The sequence below is a fragment of the Callospermophilus lateralis genome, chromosome X (assembly GCF_048772815.1).
Source record: "Callospermophilus lateralis isolate mCalLat2 chromosome X, mCalLat2.hap1, whole genome shotgun sequence".
In the NCBI taxonomy this organism is placed as follows: domain Eukaryota; kingdom Metazoa; phylum Chordata; class Mammalia; order Rodentia; family Sciuridae; genus Callospermophilus; species Callospermophilus lateralis.
In genome coordinates, this window is record NC_135325.1 from 30648310 (window position 1) to 30671809 (window position 23500).

Consider the following 23500-nt stretch of genomic DNA (forward strand, 5'->3'; position numbering starts at 1 on the left):
AGTTACCACTCAGCAAATCCCATCAGGGAATTAATTCACTGATTGGGTTAAGGCTCTCACAACCCAATCATTTCTCCACTAAACCTTCTTGCATTGTATCACACATGAACTTTTGGGGGGTACCTCACATCCAGACATAACACCCTGCCCTATCCTTAATGCTATAATAGTATACCATATACATTATGTCTAGGTACATTAACACTAAAATAAAATGTTGTAAACTTTGCATAGGTTAAATATGTATTTTAAAATGGAAAATATAAAAATAAATAATATAGCTTTGGCTTTTGAAACATGAACATTCAAAATTAACTTAAATATTTTAAAAGACTTAAAACTGAAAACAAATTTGAACAAATTAACCTTATTTTATATTAAGTAATATTATTACACAGAGAAAATAATTACTTCATGTAAAATTATAATACTGAAATCTGGATAACTTTACTGGTACATATTCTAATACAAAAAGAAGTACAAACAAACTTTTAACTTCATTCTGTAATACTATCTGTATCATTATTTGAAAACCATTTTATATATATACATAGTAATATGGGGCTAATAAATAATTATAATATTTGGTGAGAACTGAACTCAGGGTTTTTTGTATATGATAAGCATATGGTCTACCACTCAGCTATAGTCCCAGCAATAAATAGTTATGTTAATATTACAAGGAATCAAGATTTTCAGTAAAAGATATACAAGAAAAAAATAGTATGCCTTTATATTTAACTAGAAATATCAATAAAAGAAAAACAGAGAGAATCAATAAAACACAAATCTAGTTCTTTGAAAAGATCAATAAAGTTGAATCTTTCCATTTCACTTGTGTTAACACATATATTGGCATAAAGCTATTCATAGTATCTCCTTACTAACCTTTTAATGACTGTAAGAGCTGAAGCAACAAACCTTCTTTAATTATAGCATTTTATGTCTTCTTTTTTTCTTGTTCAGTCTGGTACATTTTTTTGTACCATTTTTTTGTAAGTGAGGAGATGCTCAAAAATTAAGACATGTTGAAAGGACAAAGGAACTAGATTGAAGAAGCTACTGCTGATTAAATTTGCAACAACTTGAGCACAAAAAAAAATAATAAGAAAAACACATGAAATAATAAAAAAAATAATATACCCTCCCAAAGACCATAAACAACACAAAACCTTATTTTCCAACAATAGAGGCGATTTCTATGCATTCTCCTAATTCTGATAATTGATTGCTTATGGGCAGATCTAAGTACCTTTTTTCCCTTTTAAGTAGGAATTGTATTTCCAAGGTAATAAAACAATCTCGGCTGTAAAGGACAGTTCTTCTTAAGAATGCTTGTAAATAAATGGAGAAGATATGATAAAACTGAAACAATCTTCATTTAGCTACCCTCAGTAAAAGAACTGATTCAGACAAAAATCATCAATAGAGGCTTAAAAAAAACTACTACATCAACATTCCATCATGAAAAACTAGATATTCCCATGGTCTCAAGTATTACTTCACAAATAACTCACCAGAAGGAACCTGTCAACTTTACAGCAGAGAGATCTAGATTATATAAGGAAACTGCAAGACTCTGACTTGGACCAAAGATTCCATTCTTTTTTTTTGGATGGGTGATTCATATTTTATTGTTTCAACTTTAATTTCATTGATTTAAATTAAATTATAATACTTAAAAGCACTTGAAACATGGATAGAATCTAAAGAGTTGCTGGAAGGGGCAGACACACTGGATGTGAACAAAAGGAAATGTTTTTAATTTTGAACTAATATCAGTGAAAGAGAATGTACTATCGCAATCTGTAGGATAAAGGTAAATAATTTCAAGACCCTGATCAATTGTCATTACATTTATAGTCCCCAAATCAGATGGATGTACTTATAAAAGACACTAACTCAAGGAAAACTAACTAAATTGAAAGTTCCCAGGATTTATTAAAGCAAATTATACACTCAATACACAAGGAAGAGCATTCCTTTTTTTTTTTTTTTTTTTTTTTTTTTTTTTTTTAAGATGGGATCTGCCTATGTTGCCCAGGCTGGCCTTTAAACTCCTGAGCTCAAGTGATCCTACCACTTCTGCTACCCAACTCTGCAGGTGCCTGCCAACATGCCTATCTCTCCTAATTCATCATTAACTTGTTGATTCTTTATTTTTTTTTACCATTTGTCAATTAAAAAGTTGGTGCTGTTTGGGGTTGGGCTTGTGGCTCAGCGTAGAGCACTCACCTAGCACGTTCGAGGCCCTGGGTTCAATCTTCAGCATCACATAAAAATAAAATATTGCTCCCAACTACAACTAGAAAATAATTTTTTTAAAAAAGTTGGTGCTGTTCAGGTTATTTGATGCCATTGGGTCTCTGGGCCTTTCATGGTCTTTGAACTACATTACAAAGCTTTAAGGTGTAACAATATTGAGAATAATAGATGTGAATTTTGGCTGGGGATGTGGCTCAAGAGGTAGTGTGCTCGCCTGGTATGCGCGAGGCGCTGGGTTAGATCCTCAACACCACATAAAAATAAAAAATAAAGATATTGTGTCCACCTAAAACTAAAAAATAAATATTTTAAAAAATACACGTGAATTTTGCTCATAGAAATAGAAATTGTCTGGTAGAGATGCATTTGATAATTGTCCTATGGATACTGACCAATTTAAGCAAATTCATTTCAGCAGTCAATCTGTTTTTGTGTCTGCACTTTGGGTTTTCCTTTAAACCAGCTATAACATTTTACCAATTCCCTCATTAATTAGCAAGTTAATTAAAAGTGAGGACACATGTTCATTTTATATTTAAAGGTTCTTAGTTTACTCTTTTCAAAAGTTGTCCTTCTGGAAGCAGAAACCATCCTCATTCAGTGAAATAAAAGTTAGTATAATAATGGACACATTAAAAAATGAGTTTCCTACCAGGCTCAGTGGTGTACACTTGTAATTCCAGGCTCAGGCAGGAGGATCAATTTGAGGCCAGTCTGGATAATTTAATTAAAACAAGAAACAAGAGCTGGGAATATAATATTGTTCAGTGGTAGAGTGTCCCTTGGTTCAATCACTAGTACCCCAAAGAACTTCCTGATGTAATAAATGAAACATACAACATAAAGCATTTTTGAAGAATGTTTAATCTAAATCTAATCAAGTGTTTAGCTCTAACTTCTCCTTTACAGATTGAATTTCTGGAAGAGAAACAATTTTAAATATGGCAACAAGGAAATAATCATGTAAAGTCAGAATATGAGACATTCTACAAAATATTTCATTATTCTCTTTCAAAAATCAATGCCATGAATTAAGACAGAAAGTCTAAGTTTGAAAAGACTAGACATAATTACAAAAGCGAATGACCTTTGAATTCTTACTCTAAAAAACAGCTATAAAAGGCAATTTTTAAGCAATTGGGAATGCTTATAAAGGAAACAGGTATTAGATGATGGTAAAGAATTGTTACTCATTTTCCTAAGTTTATAGTATTATTGTAAATATGTCAGGGAAATTTATTTATTTAAAGAATGTTATGCTTTGAATGCTTATGTCTCCCCCAAAATTTGTATGTTGAAATCCTAAACCCCAAGGTGATGGTATTAGGAGGTAGGGCCTTTCCAAGATGACTAGGTGATGAAGATGATGAAGACTCCATGCTGTAAGGGATAAAAGGCCCCTTGGTGTCACATGAGGGCACAACAAAAAGCTCTCTATGGACCAGGAAGTAGACCCTCATTGAATAAACTGCCACCTTGATCTTGGACTTGCCAGCTTCCAGAACTAAAAGAAATAAATCCCTATGGTTTATAAACCCAATCTATAGTATTTTGGTTTTAGGAGGGAAATACACATCATGATAACCAGATTTTAAAATAGCATAGATGCGGGGGGGGGGGGGGTGGGAGGAGTAGATGAACTCTAGATAGGGCAAAGGGGAAATGGGGAGGGAGGGGAAGGGAGGGGGCATGGGAGTAGAAAAGACAGTGGGATGAGATAAACATCATTACCCTAAGCACAGGTATGAAGTCACGAATGGTGTGACTTTACCTTGTGCACTACCAGAGATATGAAAAACTGTGCTCTATATGAGTAATATAAATTATAATGCATTCTGCTGTCATATATAACAAATCAGAATTTAAAAATTAAAAAAAGAAACATTCAATAAAAAAATTTTAAAAAAAAACAAAATAGCATAGAAACGAAGCAAATATGGCAAAAAGTTACATTGTTCAAACTAGTTGGTAGGTATGAGGCCTATGTTTAAAGTACAGCATAATAAAAAAATGAGAATAAAAAATTTGTATGTCTGGATGTTCCATGGATACCTTATGAAAAATGACAAGTTTGGGTGGTAGCTTCATTGACATTTATTTTCCTTTTTGTTATTCACCTTTCATAATATCCCAATTTCATGATAGAACTTTTAATTACTGATAATCAACTCATAATGCTATAATAACCCATATTCAATTTCATTAATAACTAATAATTTTTGATGTGTATGTGTGGTATTGGAATTGAATGCAAGACCTTGCACATATTAGGCAAGCATTCTACCACTGAGCTACATCCCTAGCACATTCCCCCACCTTTTTTTTTTTTTTAATTTTGAGACAGGGTCTTGCTGAATTTCACAGATTGGTCTCAAACATGTAATCCTCCTGCCTCAGCCTCTCAAGTACCAGGGATCATAGGTATGCCTAACACTCTTGCTTGCATCCCACATGAGAAGTGGAAATGGGGTTCCCCTTGGTGCAATGGGCTGGCTGAGAAATAAAAGCTAGGAAAAATAGAACAACAACAAAAAAAAACACAGGACACAGAAAGTAGTTTCAAAAGTAGGGGTGGACAGGCCAGCTGATCAGATGGATGGAGCTTCTAGACTCTGGCAAAATGGAGCCCACACCTGCTTTATATCCGGAAACATCAAACGCCTTCCATAGAATGTTCTTCACCAAAAAAGGGTAAAGATGGACTGTTCAGTTCCCCACGGGTTATGCCCATTTCCGGAGCTTATATCCCTCAAAGTAATGAGGGCTCTTCTAGCAGATCAGAGATAAAGGTCACATGTATTGGGCAATCTATTGCCCTGGAAGAGCCATAGATAGTTCGCAATGCCAAACCTAAATCTCCCTGGCTACCATAACAAGAGAAGACCCTCATGTAATTCACAGATGGTTTCCCACACACCACAGCTCATTAATAACTTTTTAAAAATAAACCTTTATTTATTTTTTTATGTGGTGTTGAGGATCGAACTCAGTGCCTTGTGCATGCAAAGCAAGCACTCTACCAACTGAGCTATATCCCCAGTCCTCATTAACAACTTTTAAGTGACACCCCCATCTAACAGGAAGCTAGGGACAGCAGTGGTAATAGCAGGTGATTTATTGGTTTATGAGTACCAACAATTAAATAAAAACTCTACTAAATTACACAAAACATGTATGTGTAAAAAAGTTCAAGTGGGCTGCTACCCAGAGTCAAATAAATTATATATGGTCCTGTAATTTGAGTATTTGGACTCCCCATAATTTTACTAGACAGAAATTCAAGCATTGGGAGATTGAGTCTTACAGCTGGTGGCAGAGTTAAAAATGGTAATCAGGTTTATATACTGCCCAATCTTTCTCAACAGGTGGGCCCACCTAGGGGACACTTACAATACTTGGAAATAGATGTATCCATGGAAATAGATGGAAATACCTTGGGTTGTCACAGTGACTAGGGGTTGCTAATGGCATTTAGTATCTGAAAGGCTATGGATGGTAAAAGTCCTATAATTCCAGAGGGAGCTTCACACAAGAACTGTTTTACCTTGCATGCCACTAATTCAACTCCCTCCCTTACCCCCACTGAGAAACTTCTACCCAAATGCCATTTAATGCCAATTTGGCTGATTAAATGTGCAATATAATTCCAAGTAATATTCAAAACAAATAATAGAAAAGAAATTAATTTTTTAAGAATTAATTTTTTAAGAATTCAATTTCACTCCTACTGATACTTGTTTCACGTTTTCATTAAACTTTACCTGGATTCTCTAGTTCAAACATCAAATATGCTGGGGAAATCTGGAGATTGAAAATATTTCATATGGGTTGAGGTTATGGCTCAGTGGTAGAGTGCTTGCCTTGCACATGTGAGGCACCGGGTTCCATCTTCAGCACCACATAAAAATGAGTAAACAAAATAAAGGTATCGTGTCCATGTATAACTGAAATATATTTTTTTAAAAATATTTCATATGATGGGCTGGGGGTGTACCTCAGTGACAGAGTATTTGCAAAGTGTTTGCAAAGCCCTGGGTTTGATCCCCAGGAAACACACAAAATGATAATAATAGAATGAAATAAAAATATTTCACATGAAATATATTGGCATGAGCTGTGAACAAAGATTTACATGGCTCAGGGTGTAACTCAGTGGCAGAGTACTTGTCTAGTATGTGGCAGGCCCTGGTTTGGGATCCCTAGGAACTGGGTTTAAACCAATCTAAGCATCCAACTCTTTTCTAGGCAACCTAAGGTAAACTTTGCACATCATCGTTTTGTTATAACGCTAAATTCTTCATCCAAGGTACGGAGTTTTTCTTCTTTTCTTTTGGTGCTGGGATGGAGTCCAGGGCCTTGCACACACCAGGCAAGTGTTCTACCACTGAGCTACATCCTCTGTCCAGCCATATTTGAACATGTTATGTATGAAGGATGATCTTGAACTGAGCATGCCCAACAATGTGCCCACCTCTACATGCGATGATGCTTCTTCCTCTATAAATATGTATGTTTTCCCAACAAAAGTCCCTAGCTTTCTTTGTTCAGGAAGAACTGTTTTGAAAATTATCCTCACTGTTTGAAAATTATCTTGCTGCAAATAATAAATCGTTTTTCATTTTTTTTTTTAATTAATTTTTATTGTAGGTTGTTCAAAACATTACATAGTTTTTGATATATCATAATTCACACTTTGATTCAAGTGGGATATGAACTCCCATTTTTACCCCATATACAGATTGCAGAATCACATCAGTTGCACATTGATTTACATATTGCCATTCTGGAGTCTGTTGTATTATGCTGCCTTTCCCATCCTCCGCTATCCCCCCTCCCCCCTCCCCTCCCCTCTTCTCTCTCTACCCCCTCTACTGTACTTCATTTCTCCCCCTTATATTTTCCCTCCTTTCCCTTCACTTCCTCTTGTATGTAATTTTGTATACCCCTGAGGGTCTCCTTCCATTTACATGCAATTTCCCTTCTCTCTCCCTTTCCCTCCCACCTCTCATCCCTGTTTAATGTTAATCTTCTTCTCATGCTCTTCTTCCCTACTCTGTTCTTAGTAACTCTCCTTATATCAAAGAAGACATTTGGCATTTGTTTTTAAGGGATTGGCTAGCTTCACTTAGCATAATCTGCTCTAATGCCATCCATTTCCCTCCAAATTCTATGATTTTGTCATTTCTTAATGCAGAGTAATACTCCATTGTGTATAAATGCCACATTTTTTTTATCCATTCGTCTATTGAAGGGCATCTAGGTTGGTTCCACAGTCTTGCTATTGTGAATTGTGCTGCTATGAACATGGATGTAGCAGTGTCCCTATAGTGTGCTCTTTTTAGGTCTTTAGGGAATAGACCGAGTAGTGGAATAGCTGGATCAAATGGTGGTTCCATTCCGAGCTTTCCAAGAAATCTCCATACTGCTTTCCAAATTGGCCGCACCGTTTTTCATTTTTTTAATCTCCTGGTTGTGCTTATTCATTTTACACTCACCAAAGGGCAAACCTTATTGCACTTAGCAATATCCTGATACCTCAATACTGGTCACTGTGCTTTAGGAAGAATACTGACAACTGAAGTAAGTTCTGAGGAGGGAAATCACTGTAGTGAGACACTTGCAAATATATAAAATGAGAGCTGGAAGGAAATGTTTAACTTAAAACAAAAATTTAAGAGAATTCATAAAACAGCATATAATGGTATATCACAGTTCAAGCTCTGGGTTCTAGAGACTCTGGTTCAAATCCATCATTACCAGCTCATGAGTATGAGTTGCAGCCAGCTAAAAATAGAAGAAAATACATAACTAAATAGAATATTAAGGAATTCAGAACCTACTTAGGGGTAAAGGGAGTTTAGCTAACACCTGAGTGGGTTTACAGATTACTGGTTATTCAAATCAGGTGGCTAAAACTGTACCTGAAAGGTGCCTTAGGGTCTCCTAAGGTAGAGGGGTTTCTTGCATCCTCTGTGACTGAGAAAGAATCATTCAGGAATATGAAGCTCTTAAATTTTAAATCTTGGTCTTGAGTCTCTGACCAATAAGCAAACCCACCCTGAGGGTAAAAGCTGCTTTCTGACTTCAGCTCACTTCACCTGATGTGGTAAATCCTAATGTGAGTAAGTTACTTTTCAACCCTGGGGAGAATTTATAACAATATAATGGAGTAAATAACCATAGTAATAGTGCTTTTGTGTAAATTAAAAATAATCTTTTTGGGGCTCCAGATGTAACTCAGTGGTATAGTGCTTGTCTATGGATTCCCAGCACTGCAAAAATCATCATCATTATCATCATCATCTCTTTGTAATGCCTAAGAGAATTTAGCATTTTAGGAACTCTGTCAGATTATGCTTAAGCAATTGATTTTGACTTATAAGTTCAGACAGAAAAGTATAACAGAATTTACTAAGTGTATTAACAATATTGAAATGTTTCTGAGAACTCAAAATTCAACAAAATCACAGGCTTAATTTATCATGTTCGCCAAAGTCATTTAACTAACTAGTAGAATTTTGTTTGTCAGGATTATACTTATGACTTGTCAAGCATTTGAAAGGTTTGAAAATTTCCAATATATTAAATTTATAAGTGTAGTTTAAAAGGGGAATTAAAGAAGTTTATAAATGGGATTAATTGTTGAAAGTGAATTTAATCTGTTTGAATTGTGTTGACTACTAATCAAAGAACAAATGAAAGTAATTGCCCTTATTTTATATAGCAATTACAAGATTTATAAATAGCATACTAATAATATTCATAAACTGTATTTAACACTTGAAGCAAAACTAAATGTGTAAGCCTAGAAATTGCATATTAAAATAAAACCCAACTAGTGATAGATTGTCCAAGAGGATCCCTAGACTTTAACAAACTTAAATAGACGTCTCTTACATATCACCATAGGATGAGCTCCAATAGCCTCATCTGTAAAATTCCTAGAGTTTTTGTGAAGATTAAATGAGATAATGTATTTAAATCACTTAGTCCAGTATCTGTCATGAAGTTTCACTTGACAGATCATTCTATATATAAAAAGTCTTCAAAAATATGAATTTAAATATGTAGATTCACTGGTAGGTGGAAAAGGAACCAAAAGCATTCTGTCAATTTCCTGGAGAATGGAGTCAATAGTTCCAAAAAGCTGGAGAATAATATAGATTTACAGACTCAGAAGCTACTATGTTCCAAACCCTATGCTGAGTGCTTTGTATCCATTATTTGGTTTACTTCTCACAATATAGTAGTATTATTCAAGTTTGATCAGAGAAGCAGAACTATTGTGAGTAATATAAGAGATTTATTCTAAGGATAAGACCTTACAAAATACTGGGAGTTGTGTAGTTGTTTTGTTGTTTTTACCACACTGGAGATGGAACCCAGAGCCTCGTGCATGCTAAGTATACCACTAAGCTACACCCCCAACTGGATTTGATTTTATACACACACCCACACACATATAGTTATGCTTCTGGTGTTGGATTTGAAGTCAGCCTTTCCAGCAGTTGTGAAGGGAAGACAGATATAGGGAAGAGCAAGGAGCTGAAACCTACATCTATCTCTCATAGGAACGCATACTGCCACACTGGTATCACACTGGAACCTTCATTGGTGTCTCACTTTCTCTAAGCCTCCAACTTTGAAGATGCAGGTGATCTGCAGAAGAGCTGGCACTCTTCACCATGGAACATTCACACAAAGTTAGTCCAGGATTTGGAGATGCTGAAGAAGAGCCAGCTAGAGCTGGAGGAGCTAAAGGCCCAGTTGCTGCCCCCCATGAATAATACAAACCAGATGATCTATGATGATGTAGGGGGACTGCAAACACTACTGCCCTAAACCCTCCTTCCTGCCTTACTATTGCCTATTTCTTCTGTGGCCAGCCCTAACCCAGAACCAAACAAGGAAGAAAATTCTGGGTGTCTCAGTCCCAACTTGGCTAAGGTGATACAACTCAAAGCCGCCACTGTACTATTATCACAATTTTACAGAGAAACAAACTGGCTTAGAAGGTTAAATAACTTGTGCAAGGGTGCATGGATGGTGAGGAGCTAAGGTAGAACAAGAACAGAAGCAGTCTGTCTCAGAACCATGATCTTAACCACTGCCCTTTGCTATCTCACCCTAATGTATGAAAACTGGAGTTTTAGCCCAATGGAAAAAAATGATCTGGTAAGCAGCATGAGCTGGCCCATGTTGGAATAAGCTGCTTTGCCAAGCAGAGGGTCTCTTGTTCCTAGATGATGCTCAAACACAGGCTGGGTGGCCATCTGTCAGAGATATCATACAAGGGGATGCTCAGTGGGAGGGAGAATGAACAAGGTAGCTACTAATGGCACTTTCAACTCCAAGATTCTGTGTTTCTAGAACATATAGTTTGGGGCAAGGGTTGGAACTCACAATGTATAAGGAATATAACAGAAGGGATGGAGAAGAAGACAGAAGCGCTCAAGGGTGGGCTATAAGGAGACTTAGCCAAGCCCAATAGTGCCAAATCCACTGTGAGAAAAATAAAATCATGGTCAACCCAAGAACTGTTTCACCCACAGGATGTCACATAAGTGGTGATTGTTCCCATTAATTGATTTCAATGAATTGATAGGTCCTTTTTGTTGTTGCATAGGCATGATCTTTCAAAGACGCGTGGCAAGTCTGCAAATTAAGGCACACTACAGACAGACTCTTTAAAATGAAGTTTAATCAGTTGAGGACATGATGACAAAAAAGTATGAAGCAAATATCCAAATAGTTCAAAAAACTGCTTAGAAAAGAATTTTCACATTTGAATTTCTGCCAACACAAACACATAATAACAAACCTTATGTCTTGGTTACAGTTTTTTAAAAATTAAAGGAAAAAGATGGTGACTAGTCCAACATTTCTGCAGCAGATGCACCCTGATGATATCTTTCCAAAGCAGATATTACAACAATTTTCTTTTTCTTCTCTTAAATTCTACACAAGTTGGTTAACTAACTATACAAATTGGAAATCACGGCAGGTCGATACAAAGGTATCAGATGAAATTGACTTCCCACCAAGAAAATGACAAATCTGTAGTTTATGGATTAACATTTAAAACCTCAAAGGCAATAAATGGAAATCCCATGAAAAAGGTTTTTGCAATATGCCAGGTATCTTTCTCCACCCTTCTCCCCTGCTTTCTACCCAGGAGGCTGACTGAATTAGTCCCCATTGCTCTCAGGCTTCCAGCAGGGTTTAGCCAATAATCAGCACCAAAAGATCAGAGGGAGGAAGGAGAGTAAAGTTCTGGCATTTATTCTCCTGGAACACTTCTCGCAGGGTTACGTTGGGTTACAGAAGATCCTGTTCTTGTCAAGGCCTCTCACTTTAAGTTCTTTCTCTTTCTCCCTCATCCCACTGGACCTACCGGTGGTCAAGGCTCTCAAGTATTAAGAGGCTCACAGAAATGCAGCCTACCTTTTGTCTCCCTCCCTACTCCCAGCCCCACATTTGTAAGCAGTCAGGATTATTAAACCCTCCTCAAATTATTATTATTATTGGTGCTGGGAATGAACCCAGGGATTTGTTCATGCTAAGCACACACTTTACTACTGGATTACATCCCCATCTCAAATTATCTTAATTAGAGTATGACTTCTGTTTCCTGCTGGGACCCTGGCTGACATACACAGAATCATTAAAATGCTAGTAACAGCATTACTTCTATGTCCACAATTTTCAGAGAGTTAAGAACTGATTTCTACATTTCTATTTCTGAAAATTATAATTTAGAGTGAGATGATTATAACTAGTTATTTTTCTTTTCCCTTTTCCTGCTGCATGTTTTTTCTTTTTCTTTTTACTTACATATGACAGTAGAATGTATTTTGACATATTATATATACATAGAGTACAATTTCCCATTCTTCTGGTTGTACTTGATATGGACTTAAATTGGTCATGTATTCATATATGAGCATAGGAAAGTAATGTCTGGTTCATTTTATTATCTTTCCTATTCCTATCTTTCCTATTCCACCTCCTCTCCCTTCATTCCCCTTTGTCTAATCCAAAGTCCTTCTATCCTTCCCTACTCACCCACCACTTATTGTGAGTTAGCATCCACATATCAGAGAGAACAATTGGCCTTTAGTTTATTGGGAATGGCTTATTTCACTTAGCACAATAGTCTCCAGTTCCATTCATTTACCAGGAAATGCCATAATTTCATTCTTCTTTACAGCAGAGTAATATTCTATTGTGTATATATCACATTTTCTTGATCCATTCATCTGTTGAAGGGCCTCTAGGTTGGTTCCACAGTTTAGTTAATGTGAATTGAGATGCAATAAACATTGATGTGGCAGCATCACTATAGTATGCTGATTTTAAGTCTTTGGGTATAAACCGAGGAGTGGGATAGCTGGGTCAAATGGTGGTTCCATTTCAACTTTTCTGAGGAATCTCCATACTGCTTTCCAGAGTGGTTGTACCAATTTGCAGTTCCACCAGCAATGTACGAATGTACCTTTCTCCCCACATCCTTGCCAACACTATTGTTACTTGTATTTTTGATAATTGCCATTCTGACTGGAGTGAGATGAACTCTCAGTGAAGTTTTAATTTGCATTTCTCTAAATGCTAGAGATGTTGTACATTTTTTCGTATATTTGCTGACCGATCATATTTCTTCTGTGAAGTGCCTATTTAATTCCTTTGCCCACTTATTGACTCGGTTACTTGGTTTTTTGTTGTTAAGTTTTTGAGTTCTTTATATATCCTGTAGATTAATATTCTATCTGAGGTGCACGTGGTTAAGATTTTCTCCCATTCTGTAGGCTCTCTTGTCACATTCTTGATTGTTTACTTTGCTGTGAAGAAGCTTTTTAGTTTGATACCATCTTATTTGTTGATTCTTGATTTTAGTTCTTGCACTTTAGGAGTCTTGTTAAGGAAGTCAGTTCCTAAGCCAACATGATGTAGATTTGGGCCTATTTTTTCTTCTATTAGGCACAAGATCTCTATTCTAATGCTTAGGTCCTTGACCCACTTTGAGTTTTGTGCATGGTGAGAGGGGTTTAATTTCATTTTGCTACATATGGATTTCCAGTTTTCCTAGTGCCATTGGTTGAAGAGGCTATCTTTTCTCCAATGTGTTTTGGTGCCATTGTCTAGTATGAGATAACTGTATTTATGTGGGTTTGTCTCTGTGTCTTCTCTTCTGTAACATTAGTCTTCATATCTGTCTTGGTGTCAGTATCATGCCATCTTTTTTTTTTTTTTTTTTTTTACTATCACTCTGTAGTATAATTTAAGATCAGGTAGTGTGATGCCTCCTGCTTCACTCTTCTTGCTAAGGATTGCTTTGGCTATTCTGGGTCTCTTATTTTTCCAAATGAATTTAATGACTACTTTGTCTATTTCTATGAAGAACGTCATTGGAATTTTAATAGGAATTGCATTAAATCTGATAGCGCTTTTGGTAATATGGCCAATATTAATTCTGCCTGTCCAAGAACATGGAAGACCTTTCCATCTTCTAAGGTCTTCTTCAACTCATTTCTTTAGTGTTCTGTAGTTTTCATTGTAGAGATCTTTCACCTTTTATTAGATTGCTTCACAAATATTTTATTTTTGAGGCTATTGTGAATGGGGTAGTTTCCCTAATTCGTCTTTCAGTTGATTCATCACTGATGTATAGGAATGCAATTAATTTATGGGTATTAATTTTATATCCTGATACTTTGCTGAATTCATTTATGAGCTCCACAAGTTTTCTGATGGAGGTGTTTCCTGTTTTTGTTTTTTTTTTTTAATCTTCTAAATCTAGAATCATGTCATCTAGGGATAGTTGATGCTATGAATATGCTAATTACCCAAAGTTGATCACTGCCCTATGTATACATAAATCAAAACATCACATTGTAACTCACAATTATGTACAAATATTATGTATCAATAAAAATGAAAGAAATTTAAACGAAAAAATACAAAACATTTGAGCAAAAAAGTGAAAGAAGATACCCACTAGTTCTTGTTTTCAGGCTCAGAAGACACATTCTCATCAAATCCACTATAACCACCAGAGCTACACTCACTGAACACCTACTGTGTGCTAGGAAAGCTCATGGGTGCATTAAATTTATTATTTTATGCATGAACAAACAGATGCCATATTAAATATATTCAACAAATAAAATACATGCTATAAACTAGGTGCTGGGGATACAGTAGAATACAGCTAGATAAGATCTCTGCTTTGGTATGGAGATTCCTCAAAAAATTAGGAATGGAACCACCATTTGATTCAATTATCCCACTCCTTGGTATATATCCAAAGGATCTAAAATCAGCATACTACAATGATGCAGCCACATCAATGTTTATTTATAGCAGCATAATTCACAATATCTAAGGTATGGAACCAACATAGGTGCCCTTCAACAGATGAATAAGATTGGAAATTAATAAGCTAAAGAAACCAAAAAATGGGCTCGGGTTGTGGCTCAGTGGTAGAGCACTCCCTTAGCATGTGCGAGGTACTGGGTTTGATCCTCAATACCACATAAAAATAAAATAAAGGTATTGTGGCCACCTATGACTAAAAACTATTAAAAAAAAAGAAGTAGAGAGCAGAATAACACTTACCTGAGGTAAGGAAGAATAGTAGTGAGAGAAGAGAAGAGGGAGATCAATGGGCACAATGTTATTTGATAAGAGAAATAAGTTTTTTAAAAAAATATTTTTAGTTGTAGATGGATACAATACCTTTGTTTTGTTTATTTTTTTTTATGTGGTGCTGAGGATCAAACCCAGTGCCTCATGCATGCTAGGCAAGTGCTCTACCATTGAGCTACAACCTCAGCCCGAGAAATAAGTTCTCGCTAAAATTTTTCTTGTTCAACCACTGTTCAATAGCTCAAGGCTAAGAAGAAGCACAGATAAGTTACACGATTTCTACAATTGCAGAATGTATAATTACATTGTCCGCATATGCTTAAACAATATTGGTTTGGAATTATCTTAAGCAGACTAATTTATTTTTCATTTTTGTCTTGCTTCAGTCCAACAAAAGGATTAGAGTTGGATTACAAGTGCTAAAAATTAAGTTTGATGACAGTAGGACAAATATAGATGAGGCCAAGAGTTAGGTTAGAGCTTCCCAAATACCCTGTAAGAATCTGCCCACTTGCTAGAGGGCCACAAATTTGGCAGGTAAATGCAAAGAATAAAACATGTTTTGTTACATGTTTCACATGGTCATACAATTAAAAAAAAAAACAAGAATAGAAGAATTACTGTTAGTATAGGGTATTGATTTAACATTCAAGCACCCATCTTAAATGTTAACCACCATCTTATAAGTTTTGCTTTCCTATACTTCCTCTTACCTGAACTCCCCCTACCCCCATTAGTGACCCTAATCCAATCCCAGAAGGACACTGACCCCCTGACCCCTTTGCTCTGGAAAGCCCCATGGTGCCATCAACCTCAGCCAATCCCATGCTATTCCCCACCCACCTAGCTCTGACGCAAGCACCCCTGAGCCTATCCCATAGCGCCATAAGGACAACCCCTACCCCTACCCCACAAAAGTGGACCACCCGAATGTCTTGGGGCCTCTCTCCTCTCTAGAGAGGGATGGCCCTTATTTGCCAGCTTTGACAGATAAACTTTCATGTGGATCTCTGCCTACTCTCCATCCTTCATTTCTTGCTTGCCCGTTTCTCACCTTCTCACTTTCCTTTCAGTTCCTAATGAAACATGAGAGAAAGGTCTCCCTATACAGAGGATGCTGAAAGGAAATTAATCTCTTTGATGGCATCTTTATAGAGAAGTCAATAGTTCATGAGGCTATTCTTTATAGTGTCCTGCAGTATAGACCAAAGGTAATGCTAAGCACAGTCTAATGAAAACAACTCTACAAAGGGCTAAAATAACACAGTTAAGGTATACATCTCTTGTGAACTCTCCCCTACTCCTCGGGAGTATATGTATGAATATGCTACAGTAAATTTTACCTTTATGTATATCTATAAAGTAATAATTTTAAAAACTATAATAGAAGAAGACCAGTAGAGAAGAAGGGAACAGGGGGAGGGAGGAGTGGAGGTAAAGAGGAAGCACTGGGGATTGAAGTGGAGCAAGTTATATTCTATGCATGTATGCTTATGTCAAAATGAATCCCATTATTATATATAACTATAATGCACTAATGAAAACATTTAAAAAATTAGTTCCCAGATGAGAAAATAGAGAAGGAACACCTAGACAAGTGAGAGCTAATGCATCAGGGGGTTCCACATAGAAGTGGGAGGCAGATTGTGGTAGGCTGAGAGAAAAGGAAAGAGAAAAGAAAGAAAAAGGCTATCAAAATTGTATATGACACAGTCCCAGGCACTGTTGTACAGTCTTTACATGTACTAACAAATTAATATTCACCACCGTCACACATGAAGCAGAGAGTATTATTTATGTTTCCTAAGAAGAAACTAAGCACAGACAGGTTAAGCAACTTGACCAAGGTCACACAGCGAATGACAGGCAATCTGTCTCTAGAAGCACTGCTACTAATATCTCTGTCATACTGTTTTTCTAGAAGGAAAGCCTTCTGTAGTAGACAGAGACTGTGGCGGAAAGGTAAGTAAAAGTCAAGCAGTGGAGAGTCTTGGAAGTCAGATTAAGGGAATTCTAAATATGGATGCTGTGAAGGGTAGAAAGTCAAGTCAAGTGTCAGGAGAGTGTCAGGTCAAATGTTCTTCAATGAGGGTTCCCTGATACTGGGTCATAGGGTCAAGAGAACTATTGTTATATTGTTACTATAAACCAAAAATTAGTGGCTTAAAACAACCATCATTTGTTCACAGTCCTGTACTAGGACTAGAAATTGGTTGAGGTGACACATATCTGTTTCACATGATACTATCTGGGGTCAGTTATATGGCTATACTGAATTGAGAGCTTGACTGCAGCTAGAACATTTAAGATGGCCTCAAGCATGTGGGGCACTTCAGCCTGGATATCATAAGTGGCAGGACACCTGAGTTCTCCATCTGACCTCCCTCTCTCTACATGTGGTACTCATCATTCAGAAGTCTAGTCCAGCTGGCTTCCAAGCAGGCAGAAGCTAAAACTCCAAGTCTCTTAAGGCCTAGGCTTGAAGTTCAAATAAAATCACTTCTGCCATATTCTATTAGCCAAAGCAAGTCCCAAGGTCAGCCCATGTTCTAGAGGAAAATAGAAACTGCAGCAGGCACATAAAAGGATGGAAGGGCTATTTGGCGATCATCTTTGCAAACAATCCACCTCAGGGACTAATGACATCAGAGGTCTGGTTTTGTTGCTCTTTTGTTGCTCTGGTTTTGTTGCTCTGGTTTTGTTGCTCTTATTCTTTTACCTTCTAATGCTCTGACATCAATGATATTTTCTTCAGATCCCCAAATTAATCAAAGGACATAATATCAGCATTCCCCATGCACTTACTCTCATCCAAATGACCTATGAACTAAGGACAGAACAGTCATTTCAGATGTCACAGCTGTCCCATGGGAGAGAGAACTTGGCTCAGGACAAGGAGAGCCAGAGCATTAAAGGCTACCAAGTACTCCATAGCTTGAGGTGATGGTGCACTGTGAGGACTCCAATTTTACAATAGGGCATGGGTGGGGAGGCTATGACTCTGGCAAAATACCACCACTTCCCCTTTTTGTAGATGAACTTTTATTAGATTACAGTCATGCTTATTCATTTAAACATTGTCTATGGCTACTTTTGTACTAACAGCAGAGTTGAGTAGCAGACTGCATGGCCCCAACACCTAAAATATGTACTGACCAGCCCTTAACAGAAAGTTTGCCAACTGTGGCACTAGGCACCACAGTCAGCAATGGTATTCTTTCTCGTACTTATTTTCAGAAATTACTTTGACCCCAGGGCTCACAGTTTAACTGGAAGTTAATAGGCGATTCTTGGGTCAGTCCATGCAATTCATTAAAGAAGCATGAGAATGTGAAGCTTTCAGCAATAAAACTTCAAGGTGCAAATCTGTGTGGTGCTTTTACCATTAAACCAATTTATTCTGTTAGGATTTTCAGAACCTGTCCTCAAGCAGCCTTCACAGGCATACTCCCTCTATGATACCTCACATTCTTCCCAAGGCAGAGAGTTGCAGGAGGTTTTGTATGCTCAAAGGTGATTTTTTTCAATCATTCAATAAGAAAATTGGTCATTTGGATAATCACTGTGCCAATTCACAATCAAGAGACCCTGGCAGACATCTTACACTCAACTAACCTAATACCTGAACTTTTTGAACAATTCAAGGTACTTTTTTTGTCTTCACTTGGTTGCATACGTGACAGATTTTTTTAAAAATACTTAATTGGGGGGGTGGTATTGACCAAATTATATTGTTACATCACGTGCACATACAAATATGAAACGATGGATCCCACCATTATGTATGATTATACTTTGCAAATAAAAAATATAAAATAAAGAAACTGATTTTTAAAGAATATTTAATAACAGAAAATTGTGTTGTTCATGAGAAATTACTTTGACCAGTCTTCATATGTAAAAACCAAAAGATGAAATTCAATATCCTGTTTCCCTAGGACCCTTGAAATTCAGCTCCCATGCCTACCAAGAATATATTTTTGAAGTTTTATGTTTAAAAGGTTTTCAAAACATATACGCACTGACCCAGCAATTCCTGATTTAGAATTTTAGCCAAAATGCATGATATGGTGTTATTCAAAATAATTCATGGCAGGGTTGTTTGTAATAGCAGGGAATCTTAAGTAACCAAATATCTATTAATAAGAGACTGGTGTGAAAGCAGCCATAGAGCAAATGGGCATGGCCAGGTTCCAACAATTTATTTAATTGCAGTATATCCATGTGATGGAATAAATGAGAAAAATCTTCCAAATCTTACATGGGGGAAAAAAAACTCTAGGACTATTGCTAAATGAAAACAGCAAAATGCAGAATAGTACATATAATATTTTATCATTTGTGGAAAAAAGGGTAAGAGGGAGAGAACAGATAGAATTTGCTTATATGTGCCCAAAATATTTCTGGAAGGACACACACAAGGAACTGTTAACATTGCTTGTCTCTAGGGGTGATGTGTCAGTCAGGATTCACCTGGAGAAACCAGTCTGGGTATTTCATTCAGAGGGAACTTAATATAGGAAACTGACTGCACAGGTGATACAGTTAAGATGTCAAACAGGAGACTATGAGGTAACTATGAAGCTATTAATAACAAGAAATGACTGCCAGCCTTAGGGTTGAAGGGATACAGGGAAGAGGTGGTGTTACCAGACCCCAGAAGCTAGGTCAATTCAGTAGTAGTAAAACCATGGTGGGGACTGCCCAGAGGCAGAGGGACAAACACTGGGTGGCACTGACTAGGTGGAGCTGGAGCCAGGAAGTTGTAGTGACTTCTGGAAACTCTACTCAGGAAAGGAGAAGAGAGAAATAACTTGACTGCCCTCCTTACATCCTCTAGTTTTTATCAGTGCCAGTCCTCCCTACTGCCTGTAGCCAGCCAGAAGCTACCAGGCAAAGGATCCTGGGAAATGTAGTTTCCTGAAGTAGTGTGCAGAATAAAGAACAGGGATGGATCTGTGAAGAAGCACACAAATGACAGGCCCAGAAGATCATGTGTTGACCTGGGAGAGAGCAGTAATAAACATTTTAATGCTTCTTCTTTTGTACTTCCTGAATTTTGACTACTATGAATATATTGCCTATTAAAAATAGTCAAATATATGGCATAAGCAAACACTAATGGAGTATACTATTTTTTTATTAAAAGATGAGATTTAAAAAAAGTCAAGTTACAAACAAAAAAATAATCATTAGCAGAAATGGTGAAAATATGGTGCATATGTATAATGTAGCTATTCAAAAGAATGAGTCACGGGGTATTTGTGGAAGGACACATATGATGCCCAAGGGGAGATGGTCTGGATGGTTAAGAAATAGGAAAAAATTCTAGGGGGCAGAAAAGGCCCACAGTGAAACCCTGTATGTCCCTTTACACCTTCTGATTTCAGTGCCATGTATACATATTGTCCATTAAAAATAGAAATCAAGATATTTTTCTCTTTCTCTACTTTAATTTTTCTGGTACTGGTGATTGAACCCAGGGGTATTTCACCACTGAGTTACACCCTCAGCCCTTCTATTTTGAGACGGGGTCTTGCTAAGTTGCTTAGGGCCTTACTAAGTTGCTGAGGCTGGCCTTGAACTTATAATCCTCCTGCCTCAGCTTCCTGGGCTGCTGGGATTATAGGCATGTGCCACCAAGCCCAGAATCTTTCTCCCTTCTTTTAAAACAATTTGTGATAAAATTTATATAACATGAAATTTACCATATAACCATTTCTAAATTTATAGTTCAGTGATGTAATGTGTATTGACATTGTGGCACAACAGATCTCTAGAACTCTCTCAACTTACAAAACTGAAACTCTGTACCCATTAAACAACTTCCCATCTCTGCCTACTCTCAGCTTCTAGCAACCATCATTACTTTATCTCTATGAATGTGAGTATTCTAGGTATTTCATGTAAGTGAAATCATATAGTCTTTGTCTTTTTGTGACTAGTTTATCTCATTTAGCATTAGCCTTCAAGGCTCTTCCAAGTTGCAGCCTGTGGCAAAATTCCCTTTTTAAAACAGAATAATATTTTATTGTGTGTGTGTCTGTGTGTGTGTGTATTTTTTTGTCCATTTATTTGTCCATGCATACTTGTGTTGCTTCCACCTTTGACTACTAGAAATCAAGATTTATACTTAAATTAACCACTTTTCTCATGGTAGAAATACACTCAGAAAGATGGGGCTCCTTCTTTGTATCTGGTGACCCAAGTGACTTCTCTGGAATAGAGAGCTGCAGCAGCTGCTAGCTTTTCCCAAGAAACTCAGGTCCACAGAGGAAATTTCTAGCATCTTTCCTAGATAGGCCTTTAATCACAATACTTGATGAAAAACACCCGCTAAAAAACAAAGTGTTTCAGGGTTATTAAATGAAAGTCACACTTACTGGATATTACTGTATAACTCTAAAAATGATAATAAATGTAATAATAAGGAATATTAAAATAAAGACAGTAGAACACTAATGTATGAATCTTAGTCTTATCAGTAAAGAAAACAACTATTGAAACCATTTTAGTGAAAACAGATTTTTGTTATTTTATTTTGTCCCTACTTGTGTGAGCACTCACCAATTTGTTTACTCTCTTCACCTTCCATTGTCTGTATCGGGGCATTTCCCCCCCTCACTTTTACATGAGTGAACAGATGAGAAAAAATTATATTAATTTGTAGTTTCAAAGTTTTTAATGGATTCTTTAAAATGGAAAATGTAGTAAAATGAAATAAAAGATTTTCTTATACTTCATGCTAAATATTTTAGTGATGAATATTTATTAAAAAAATAGGTAATGAAATGGGATATAGAGCATGAGTCCAATTTATGGGAAAAAATACATATACATGCACAGAAGAAAGTGCTTACAGGTCAGAAATGGAAATACCAGATGGATGGAATAGAGGGATCTAGAAACAGAAGCCATCCAGACACTGGGCTCAATTCTAACATTATATGGCATAACAGAGGCAGCCAGGGGGAAGATTAAGACAATAGGGTCCTCAATGTCACTGAGGAGCCACTAACTTAATTCACCCAAGTGCCACCTATCTCTGGATTTCTTGTTACTTGGAAAATAAAATTTCCTGGATAGCATAAGTCAGTTTTGATTGTACTTTCTGCTAAGTTCTAATCTTACTTGATATTATCTTCTCCATTTGACATGAGATTATTATCCAATATTTTACTTGGTTCCATTATATTTTAATGCCCCCTTAATTAATCATCATTAAAAATGGGGCAGCAAATTCTTATATAGCTTTACTTACATGTTTACCAGTTTTTTTGATCATATGATTCTTCCATCCAAATTCTTATTTCTTTGCTTAACTCTCTCCCCCTGATGAAAATCCTTTTGCTTCTTTTCTCAACAAGGATTTGTTAGTGTACATTTGTGTCTTTGTCTATAATTTTTTTCTCTCTCCCTCTTTATTGAATGATGGGTTAGATGTGCAATGAATTCCTTTAATTTACATAAGGCAAAGAATTGGAATTGTCATGTTTTACATAAATCCAGGGCCTTGAAGGGATGAACCATCAGTGAAGGGTGGTAAAAGAAAAAATACACCTGCTGGTACAAGCTGACAATGAAAAATGTCTTTTGCTCTTCCTGGCCTCTGGGCAGAAAAAAAAATAGTGTGCCTCCCTTGAAAAAATGAATAACTTTGTACTATGCCATACCACCTACACATGCCAGGAAACCTTAAAGTAAAATGTCGACATAAAAATTCTTCCCTATCTCTGATGCCTGGCAGAAACAAATGTAAAAATACATTGGAAGACCACATTCCATGTTTGACATGCTCAGGAACGCACAGGTAAAACTCCAGTGATGTTGAACTTAAACTCTAAATCATAAAACCTAGGAAAAGATTCTACTATGAGTAAAAGGAGGCATACAAACTGCAAATATATAGCCCCAAAGTTCTTCATATAATAGAACAATATAGTAGAAAGGATAAAATAAATATGTTTCAAATGATTATATACATAAAGAAAGCACTGTCATTCATAAAAACAAGTCACTATCTAAAAAATAATAAGCAGATTTGGAACCAAACTGATCTCCTAGAAATTAAAGATATAAATATTGAAATCTAAACTCAGAGGACTTTTAAATCATATTTAACATTGCTGAAGAGAATTACTGGAGAATATATCTGAAGAATTTATCCAAAATGAAGACAGTAAGATAAAAAGATGGAATATATGAATTATGGAGTATATGAAAAAAAGCTTATGAGAAATCAAGGATAGAATGAGATAGTCAAATATATCTCTAGCAGAAACACCCCAAGGAAGAGACTAGAAAAATTATGGGGATAACAGAGTGATGGAAAATCAATATTGTGAGACATAATGGCTGATAATTTTTTCTGTATTGATTAAAGTCATAAATCTATGCCAAGAAGGAAAATAAAAATAAGCTGAAACCTGGATTCATTGCAAAGAAACATCAAAATCCCAAAGCTAAACAGAAGATCTTAAAAGCCATTAAAGAGAGATCACAGAGCACCTTAAAAAAATGAAATTGAAAAGAGATATTGCAAGAACAACATTAGAGGACAAAAGATAATGGAATAACATCTTTACAGGGA

The 23500-nt window shown here is 36.4% G+C and overlaps 1 pseudogene; it reads left to right on the forward strand.

The window, feature by feature from the left end:
• The window catches only part of LOC143639391 (dapper homolog 1-like), a 79286-nt pseudogene that overhangs the window by 31585 nt on the left and 24201 nt on the right, over window positions 1–23500 (forward strand).